We start from the raw sequence: 11,661 nt of genomic DNA on the forward strand, positions 1-11,661 counted from the left end.
CGATCGATTAGCTCATATCACATCAAACCGTGCAAATTATTATTATTGTTATACTTTATTCTCAGATTATTAATGTTAACAACATCAGCATTGCCTGACTATGAGTATAGTGTGTGTGTAGATTTAAATTTCTGTACAGTCTAATCTCTAATTGTCATACCATTCGAATTTCATACCAAGAAATTATTTTAACCCAAAAAGCAAACTATGCTCCCTTCGAACTGGTTGTCTTTAAAATACGATCTGCCACCTACAGGATCCTCACAGGCGATAGCCTACTAGCCGGGACAACTTTATGTTTACAGAAGTGACGTAATGACGCAGCAGCGTGCTCGAATTTCCCGAGAAAACCTACCAGTACCACTCAAATTAGAAAACATTACTATAAGATAACTGTTGTGAATCGGGCTAAAGTAAGGCGATAGTTTTTAACACTGGCTGGTTATGTACTTGCTCAAATATTGATTTTGGATAATTTTTAACCAAAAAAAGTTACAGACTGCAGCTTTAAACAACGTGGCGCAGGACATGAAAATGACAACTGCTAAACTAGCAGAAAACACTTGAGTCGCGCCTGGCGCCGCATTGCACCAGGTATATGGTAGGGCCCATAAACTTAAAACTGTATAAACTCAGAATTCTGACTTGTTATACTGTTTTGTATAAACTGTTTTTTGTTGTTGTTTGTTTGTTTCCACCATGGAATTAAAAAAAAGGTACTTGCACCTTTTTGTCCAACAACTCTGACTTTTTCTCTTTATATCTCCCAATTCTTTCTTAACATATCATGGTTTCCACAAAAAAAAAAAAAAAAACGCGAGAACTGTTTTGAACATTGAAAACAATATTTCTTGAGCACCAAATCGGAATATTAAAATGAATTCTAAAGGATCATGTGGCACTGAATAACGAAGTAATGGCAGCTGAAAATTCAGCTTTGCCATAACAGTAATAAATTACTTTTCATGATATATTAAAATAGAAACAGTTATTTAAAATTGTAATAATATTTCAAAATATTACTGTTTTACTGCATTTTCAACATGTTTTACTGCATGATCAAACAAATGCAGCCTTGGTGCACCTAAGAGACTTATGTCATGTCAGCATAAAAAAAAAAAAACTTATCAACCCCAAACTTTTAAACAATAGTCTACACAAATACGCACAATATGTCTTCCCATAAATCAGATGCTGCAATTTTCCACAGTTGTCACAAGGGTTAGAGATATGAATCAATCTGGTCCCTAAAAAATTACAGAGCTTTTCTAAGTGGAGTGCCATGACTCATTTAAACCCTAAATCAATTAATTTATAACATTAGCTTTTAATGTTTTGCTATGTGAGAGACCGTATTTGACTGTGTATACCTATGTCTGTTTTTAGTTTAAATGTAATCCTAAAATTGACATTTTATCCTTTTAATATAAGCAAGCCAATCTGTCTTACTTTTGGTATTCAAAACATTCTTAACTCAGAAGTACAACTGTTGAAACATTACTGTACTGCAAGGAGTTGCTGTCCTGTCTGTGTCACACTGTGAAAATGGCCTTTTGAGAAAGATGTATTATACAATCATCCCACTGCAGTGCAAGCTACAGGGACGTCGTCAATCAAAATGAACTTTTTTTCCTTTGTTTTTAAATGAATAATAGCTCAGCAAGTCATGAAAACAAGTAGGAAAGAAAAATAACATATGTCCCTTTTTGGACATATCAGCATGAAAATAGTTGAGTGATTGTCAGTTTCATTCTTCTAGGATCAAACTTCATGTGCCCATCAAATGACTAGGATAGAAATTGATGTCATTTAAGCACTGACACACACACGCACGCACGCACGCACGCACGCACACACACACACACACACACACACACACACAGGTGTTGAGGATTCTGCATGATTGATTCAGTGAGAAATCTCACCCATTATCCAGATAGACACAGCTCCGGGTTGTACTTGTTAACACCTCTAGTTGGCAGGTTAAAGGGGTCATATGATGCAATTTCAAATTTTCCTTTCTCTTTGGAGTGTTACAAGCTGTTCGTGCATATAGAAAGATCCCTAAAGTTGCTAAGACTAAAGTCTCAAACCCAAAGAGATATTCTTTAGTTCTCAAGCAGCTCACTCTAGCCCGCCGGCCAATGCTCACGGTACATGGCATCACAGTATGGTAAGGGGCGTAACATTTCCGTCAATCGTATGACCCCTTTAAATAGAAATGTGACTGGTGATGTGTGTCAGTGCTGAGGGCGAATAAAAGCAGACCTGTATCTCCACTAGTTTCATGCTTCACACTCACTCTCATTACACAGGACTGGACAGAAACCACAACTGCAAGCGAACATCAGAGAGAAAGAGAATGAAAAATGAAGGCGAAATTAACTGATTGGATGGCTATTCACATACACTCACAGAAATTCAATAATGCTAATGCATCTCTCTGTTTCAGCTGCTTGCGTTTCCATTCCTCTCAGCAATATATGATACAAATTAGAATTTATTCAAAGTAAATATATATTACTCATCACATATCATTGGTTATATGTGTGATTAATCTAAGGAATGTACACCATGCTCTCTTAAAAAAAAATCTCTGTTTACAGCACTGCATATAGGAAATATATGAGCAGCTTTTTAAATTGGTCTTTTACTCATCAAACTAACAAATTGAGAACAAGTAAAATTAGTAGTCACCAAAAGCATGAGCAAACATGAAGCAGTTTTGCATTCTTTTCTCACTGTAAAACCTGATAAGTTAAGAATACTCAAAACATTTGTGGAAACTTATTGCCTCAAAATATTTGAGTAAACAAACTCAATTTTTTTAAGCTAGTAGAGCTTTACAATTTTATGACAAGTGGGGCGGGGCTGAGAGCCATGGGAGCCAAGCCAAGCCTCCCTTCCATGATCCCATGATCTCACCCCACTCATCACAACGATAATTATATATAACTTGCTTCCATTAACAGCATATTCACTCAGATCTTTATAGTTGAGTGCTAGATAGCACGTACTAATGTAGTTATCAAAAAAACTCACAATACAGGCATGTAAATAGCCAAACAACATGCAGTACAAAGAGTCTTTAATTTTTGCTGTCCATCCTCAACCTAACCACAGGCTCTACTCTTCACCACAGCGGTAACCCTACAAAACCAACATAACAGAAACCTATGTAAATCCTAACATAACACAACATTTAAGTACTAACTTATGTCTCTCTATGTTAATCTTGTGTAAAAACACACAAAATAAAACTTAATTTCTACATTTATTTTCCTTGTTGTCTGATGCAAAGCATGCTGGGAACTAGAAAACGCAATCATTTTAAGTTCACCTTACTACAACAACATTTTAAATTTACAGAACTTATTTCAATTAAGTCCAATTAACTTTCATTATTATTTGAGTGAAGTTAACTCATTTCATTTAATTAATTTCACTGTTCGGTTTTACAGTGAGGCTTACACAAAACAAAGTACATCTGAAAAAAGTTATAAAAAATTTAATGTTTCAACATATTTTCCATGTTTTGTGTGTATTTATTTGAGAAGGGAAGAGAGATCATATGACTTTGTGAAGGGTTTGTCAGTAAAAAAAAAAAATCCATATTTCAACTTAAAAACTTAAGTTCAGTTGCTGCCTTACATTTTTAAGTGTAATCAACTTCGTTGTACAAGTCATTTAAACTTAAATTACCAGTAAACCAATAAACTAAAAGTTGAAATTGCTCAACTTATTTTGATGAGTTAAAGTAATGTAAAAACATAAGATGCCATGGCTCAGCATTGTTTTTTAACAGTGAAATAACACAGTGCCTGTAAAAATTACTCACCCAACCTTGGACTTCTTCGTAATTTGAGTCAACAGCACTGAAGCTTTTAACTGATGCTTTTTGATAAATGTCAGCTAATGGACCCTATAATGTCAAAGTGAAAACATTTCTTAGAAATATATTAATATGTGAAAAAAATAAAGAAAATGATCAATCTGCCTATCATTTTTGAGAAATAAAATGGCAGATGCACTGCAGAACCATAAAAATGTGAATGACGGTAAAGTTCAGTCATATTTCATATAGCACACAAATTAATATTAAGTTTAATGAAAGTAATGAAGACGTACTTGCTACTTTATCCAGAAATGCCAAGAAAACATGCAAACATTAAAATGACAAAAAATATATATTATCAGACTATTTTGTGGTTCTTGCACTTGTCTATTTATGTCAGATTAATTTAAAGTAGTAACCGTGTACATCTTGTCGATGGCACACAAGTTGCTGTAACAAATTTTCACCTATTTTTCACCTGTTGCAAATTTTATGGATGAATAGTATATAATTTACCTGAATCTGTTGACATAGGTCATTACCTACAAAAAAGGAAACAAAAAATAATAATGGCAAATCATTTATGCTTAAAAAGGCAGCTGTGCTTGTCAGGAATTCACTGTAAATCACACACACACACACACACACACACACGCACGCACGCACACACACACACACACACACACAGGTTGGGTTTTCATGTTTTATAGGGACATAGGCATATTTTTATACTGTACAAACTGTATTTTCTATCCCCTAACCATTACCTTACCCCTAAACCTACCCCTAACACAAAACTCTCTGCATTTTTAGATTTTCATTCTCTGTCATTTATAAGCTTGTTTCCTCATGGGGACAAAAAAAACAAGTCCCCACAAGGTCAGCATTTTTCTCGTATTACTATCCTTGTGGGGACATTTGGTCCCCATAATGTAACGAATACCAGGATTCTAATTCTATTTTCGGTTCTAAAATATTTATATCTTGCTTTCATATATTTAATGATTACACAAATATTCAATAGATACATTTCACTTAACGGCAAGGCCCAACAGAATAACAAACGTCTGACAACTGTTTGAGCTGATGTCAGAATTCAGCTTTGCCACAAAGAACCAAAGAGGACACCAGGAGAAAACTGACACTTGCTTTCAACTTGTTCCCTTACAACAGTCAAAGAAAGAGAGTGCTTGAAATCCAGTTGCAGACACTTGTTGACAGGATGACAATTGTGAAGAAACCCTACGCACCCTCCTGTCTTCCACTTTTGACCTCAAAATGACTGAATTGTGGCCACATCCAATCTGACACAAATTCTATGTCCATTCCATCAGTGATTCAAACCTCAAAAAAAAAAAAAAATACTGTTGATTTTATGTTGAATTTACATTCATATTTTTTAATGAGAAAAGAATGTCCCTAGCTGGTATCTCCCAAGTTTTTTTTTTTTTTTTTCCTCACCTGTTAACAGCAAAATTGACCTTTTGGTTCCCTACTGGTCTCCTCTGGCTTCCTCACCAGGCAATTAAATAATTATGAAGTGACTCTCTAGCAGCTCCCTGAATTAGCACTAAAGACTGCTCAATGTTTAGAATTAAAGGGATAGTTCACCTTCAGTTGCTGGTCCCAGTGGCGGTTCTACATTGAATTACACCCTGGGCGAGACCCCCTTCGATATTTTTATAATAAAATATAGAATAAATATTCTAAATAGCACAACTCCTTCATCACACAAATGTGAAAACACACTAAAGAGAATCTAATTATTACACTATTGCACTAAGAACAGAAAACACAAACTAAAACTAAAACCTGACCTTTCTGGCCTTCCTTGATGCAAAATCATCAATGATGTCATCGTATGAAATCTGCTCCCCTATTGAGTGATTGATACTGATGACGGCAAGGCAAGGCCAGTGAGCCGGTCCTGGGACATGGTTGACCTCAGGTACGACTTGATCAACTTTAGTTTTGAAAAGCTCCTCTCTGCTTGAGCCACAGTGACTGGCAGAGTAAGTGCAATCCTGAGAGCAGTCCAAAAGTTGGGGTAGATCTCCGATAGATCCTTATCATGCATAAAAGTGATAAGCTCAAGGAGGCTCATGGTCTTTGATGGCAGGTCAGGGAAGTTCTTAATTTCCTGCACAAGCTCTCTACTGTCCAAATCATGATCAGAGATGTTGGTTTATGAAATACAATTTGAAAAGTAGTCCGATTTAAATTATAATTACACAGATTTGAAAACCTTGTCCGTTCCATTTGGGAGAGACCCAGAGGTGAACTGTCCCCCGCGCCCCGCTCCCCTTTCCCCTTCTCACACAGCTTCTGTGCACGGCACCTTCTCAGCAAGCAGGGGCGCCAATTTGCCAATTCCCCACACAGTGAAATGATAGATAATAGAAAACCGCTTCCCGTGCCAAAAACCGCTACTGGCTGGTCCCCATTGACTTGCACAGTGTTTTTTTCCCCATACTATGGAAGTGAATGGGGACCAGAAACTGAAGGTGAACTATCCTTTTAAGGCATTACAGCAGCTTTGAAAAGTGCTTTGAAAAGCGCTATAGAAATATTTTGACCTGACAGCGGTTGGTGTCTTGACAAGAGGACAACAATGGGTATAGCACTAATGCCAGTGACTTAAATAACAAAAAAATCACTTTAAAAGTCACTTTAAACACATAAAATGCTCTGTTTTAAGAGCTACCAGATCATATACATTAATTAACATGCGCAAAACGATCAATCTCTTGCTAATGGGGTTCTAGAATGTAAATAAGTCATTTCAAAGGCCTATTTAAGAGTCATGACATGTTTCAGTTTAAAAGTGGTTGTGATTCTTGAGGACACTTTCATTTTTTTATTCAGGGCATAAGGGAGTAGTGACGGAGCTGGCCTTTTTGGTATGAGGGTGCAAAAGGGAGATAGCCTGGGTTAGATGCAAGCTCCAGAAACTACACTCTTAAAAAAATGGTTCTTTAAAGGTTCTTTACATGTGCTAACAGTTCTATTTAGAATCATATCATCCTGTGAAATTATTTTATGCTAAAATGGTGCTTTGTGTTAGAGTTCTATATTCCCACTTCTTTTGTTTGTCAAAGCCACCTCATTCATTTTCTGGAGCTCAACCATCCAACTACACAGACTGTCTACATACACTCAAAGGTAAATTACTTTTTACTTTTAAATTGTAACTGGTACCCTATCAATCATGTCTTTTTCTCTTTTATTTTTGTAGTACTCTGGTTTATATTATTTAATAAACAATATATAAAATTAATATTAACGAAAATAGCCTATTATCAAAAAAATATATAATAATAATATTTTAAAGCATATATCAAAAAAGAAACCAATAGAAACTGGTACAAAATTGTTCATGACACAATTAGTTTTTTAAAGGGAACCCTGGGTATTCACTTATATGGCTTAATATAACATAAATTATGTCTCTTACTGAAATATGTAGAAAACCCATGAAAGATTTGTGTTAAAAAATCCACATCGTTTTCTACATATTTTGCCATTATTTTAATGACGTGAAGTTGTTGCACCAGGTGAGCTACTGGCACTACCTGTTGCTATTTTTACCGCAACACAACTCGGAATACACAACTCAGAAAATAAAACACTGATATAACTTTCACATTCTCAGGCATTTTGGTGTAAAACTTTATTGATTACTTGCATAAAACAGATTTGTAATGCCTAAATTTCACTCAATATCCGGGAGCGTTTAAGACTCCTTGTGGGGAAAAATCAATGCTACGGCATTTGGTTTAAGCCTACACTTATATCCATCGCCATCTGTAAGCTCTTTCAGTAGCTGTGGTCATCGTATCAGTATTTTATTTTCTGAGTTCTGTATTCCGAGTTGTGTATTCCCGGTGTATTCCTGGAGACTAGTGTAGCTTAGCTTAAATGTGTTCTATAAATAAATAGTGCTTATAAACTGCTGTTGAGTATTGAGTATTCTGAATTGAAACGAAAAGGCTTGGACCCAGAGACCATATTCGATATGTCTATGAAGGTAGAATGACGTCAAAAAGATTTGCATACGCAGGGTAAATATATGTCACAACAAGTGGACATAGGCATGTGACCTTGCAGGTCAACTGAAAGTCTTTAAAAACCTTTCATACACAGACCACGTATCAAACCAAGTAAGTGGTTTTGGAGCTGTTCAGTCAAGCCAGTAATGATCTCTTTGACATGTTGATTACAGGTCAACTGCGCATCAGTGGTCTTCTGAGCAATCTTGAGACTGCTGGTTCATGGACCTGTTGAAAGAAAGAAAGAAAGAAAACAATTTTTTTTGCTAACAGCCACCACAATTAATCATAAATGACATTTTGTTTGTGCATTTTTTTTTTACTAAGCTATAATAATCGAGAATGATATTGCAAATGATATACAAACAACGGACTATACTAGACAAGTAAGACCAGGGTTCTATCACAGTCAACGACAGTATTAATTTCAAAAGATGAAGTATAACTACGCTAAGGATAATCTGCAGAGCAGTGATAGATGAGGATATTTCTGATGAAGTTCTTATTTTTGGGAAGAGGATGGTTGTTTTATTTTTTTTTTCTGGCATCATTCTAAACAGCAAGGCTAATTGTTTTTGTACAACACAAGATAAAAACACCTTTAGTGATTTGCCAACTGGATTAACCATATTGATTTTGTATCCGCAATCTAGGATAATGTCTTACATGGCTTCCGCACAAAAAGTCCCCTTAGGGTGGAAACAGATTAAATAGTCCTTTGAATCTACATTTTGTCTAATATTCTTTGAATAAACTACAAAAAAAAAAAAAAAAAATCATTATAACTATGTCCGGTGAAAATGAAACACCTGTATTCAGAGAGTATTATCTTGGATTTTAAAGGGGTCATATGATGTTGCTAAAAATAACATTATTTTGTGTATTTGGTGTAATGAAATGTGTTTATGCAGTTTAAGGTAAGCCGTTTTAGGTAGGCGTGGTTGACTTAACTTTATAAAGAATATCTCTTTGGATTTGAGACTTTAGTCTTTGCAACTTTACAGATCTTCTTTATGCACCAAGAGCTTGTAACACTTCAAAGAGAAAGGAAAAATTGAAATTGCATCATATGACCCCTTTAAATACCTAGAGGCATGTTTCTCACACTACAGCAGCTGTACATCGATCGGGAACATTTTAGAGTCAACAAATTCACATCAGCTGCTAGAGCAAATTCCCTTTGGCTTTCTTTTCCTCCACCACTTATCATCACTTAAATAGGGGTCTAGTACTATTATATGCCACTCAAGGACTTCAAAATGCTTATTACATCAAAAACAACACCATGGTTTTTAAATGTACTGACATGAAAAATATTTTTCTCAGGAGAAAGCAAAATGAGATTACACTTATATGTTTTCACGCTGATGTCTTTATCCAAGGAAGGATTTAAAAAATATTGTTTTGTGACATAACACTTGTGGATATACTGTAGTGCCATATCAGTTTCAAATGCATTTTATTTTTTACCAAAGTAGTTTAAAATTAAACAGACAAACAAGTTTCTTACAAAAATATAATAAAAACTACAAAGATCTTATATATCTTTTTATATCTTTCTATATCTTATATATATCTCATATATAAACATGAAATCTTTCTGGGGGGAAAAGTGCAACAATATAATTCTTAAAAACAATATAATAAAAACTACATATTTTCCCCAATTTCTTAATTCCAGGCCAAGGAAACTGCAAGCTCAAAGCAGTGGGAGTTCCACCATCTTTTACTGGAAGTTTTAATTTTGGGGGGAAAATGATCATTGAAGGATGAACCCCCCGCATAGTCAAAATTACTATTTGATGAGCCATCGCTGAGAAATAAAGGGAAAGGACTGTAATTTCAGAGCAGGAGGTAGAGAAGCCTTTTACATCAAACTATGCTATGACATAAATTGTTAGCATAACAATTATCCAATCATGCTGCCATTAAACAGAGGAAGAAAGCAAAATAAAGAGGGAAAGGGAAAGTGGAGAGAAATAGAGATAAAAATTGCAAGAGTGGGGAAACTGCTTTAATAAAAAACACCAAACACTCCCTCGCTATTAAAGCCTGCAAAATCATAGAGATAAATGATAAACAACTGAGTTCAACAGCTAGCAGATTAGATGACAATCTGATTGTACTGAAAGAAATGAGGTGAAGTAAATTAGCCAGAATATATACAAAGTCTGGTGTGTCTATTGTCTACATACTAGCACATTATAAGCTGATGTGAGCCAATAAGATATTATAGGGAGAAAAACATGACATAATTTATTGCCAAGTGGAGGAAGCATTTAGCTCATGTGCCCTAAATTTAATATGAAACAGCATTCATAACGCATTTTTCTTCTGTAATCTGATGCATTTAAGAGTGGATATTTCTTGTTTTGTGATACACTTGTTAATGACCATGCACTTCAGAATGCTGTCATTAAAGTTAACCTCCTCTGGGAAATTAGTACTTTCATCTGTTCACTTTTTGAATGCTTTATCGACTGCAGTTCCCTTTGGGAATTAGAGCTTGTTTGGTTTTTAATTCCACACTAACAACGCCGTCTCGAACGGAAATTTCCTTTTGGCTCAAATAAATGGCACAGACTGGCTTAGAAAAAACCCAGTGATATAGCTTGAGGAGTACACTTTTGTTTCAATAGAATAAAGGCATTAAAAAAATAATAATTAAAAAAAATCAATAGACCCATCCATTGCATTAAAAGTTTTACCACTCTACACAACTAAAAAGATTCAGGAGCTTTTGTCAAATCCATTAGTTAAGCTAATTTATTCATCTGAGCTCGAAAACGAAATATTCCACCTTTTTAACAGAGAAAATCATATTACTGCTTGATATAACTTTCACGTTCTCAGTCATTTTGCTGTAAAATGGTGAAAATCTGATTACTTGCATAAAACAGCGGTGCCTCCCCGTCCCTGCTCTTACCGGTTCACGCAGTGAAAATCAGACAGTTTTGACCTTGTCCTGTCCACAGTGATGGAATTTTAAACGGGTTCATCTGCTGGCTGCGTTGACAGGAAGATGAAAATAACATCAATGTAAAACTTATACACATATACAAGCACATAGAGATGAAACCATCTGTACCAAATATTATTGTCTTATCTGATATTGTTTCTTTCTTAATTATAAAAACAATATATTTGTGTTAAAATGAACAATTAAAGGTCAATAATTTTTTTTTTAAAAAGTCAACAATATAAAATTATACAAATACAAATATAAAAAAAAAAAATATATGTATATATATATTTAAAAATAATCACACATGCATGTATATATTTAAGAAAAATATGTTTTATATACACTGTAAAAAATTACAGTGAATTTAACGGTAAAAGACTAAAAATACTACAGTAAAAACCTGTTAAATGGTTAACAATAAATTCCCCTACTATATACGGTGAAAAACTGTATTGGACATTACATGTAATTTTACGGTAGTATACCGTTTTTGGAAATGAAAAATACTGTATAATTTACAGTGAATAACCGTAAATTGACATTCCCATAATTCCCTGCGTTACATTTCAAATTTGATGTTTTTTTGTTGAAATAACTATGTTTCTTCTTAGTTTTTTCTTATCAGTTTTGTATATTAAGGTTGTATGTTACACCTAATGTTGTTAAGGTGAGACACTGCAGGTAAATAGGGAAAAATATTAGCCAATAGTTATCACCTTACTTACCCAGTTGATTGATTACATTGATAATTGCAAACATTTTTTGTATTACAAGTTTTCTAAAATGTTATGTCTAAATATGCAAATGATCCA

The sequence above is a fragment of the Sinocyclocheilus rhinocerous genome, unplaced genomic scaffold (genome assembly GCF_001515625.1).
Source record: "Sinocyclocheilus rhinocerous isolate Xijiao unplaced genomic scaffold, SAMN03320098_v1.1 scaffold354, whole genome shotgun sequence".
NCBI classification, from domain to species: Eukaryota; Metazoa; Chordata; class Actinopteri; order Cypriniformes; family Cyprinidae; genus Sinocyclocheilus; species Sinocyclocheilus rhinocerous.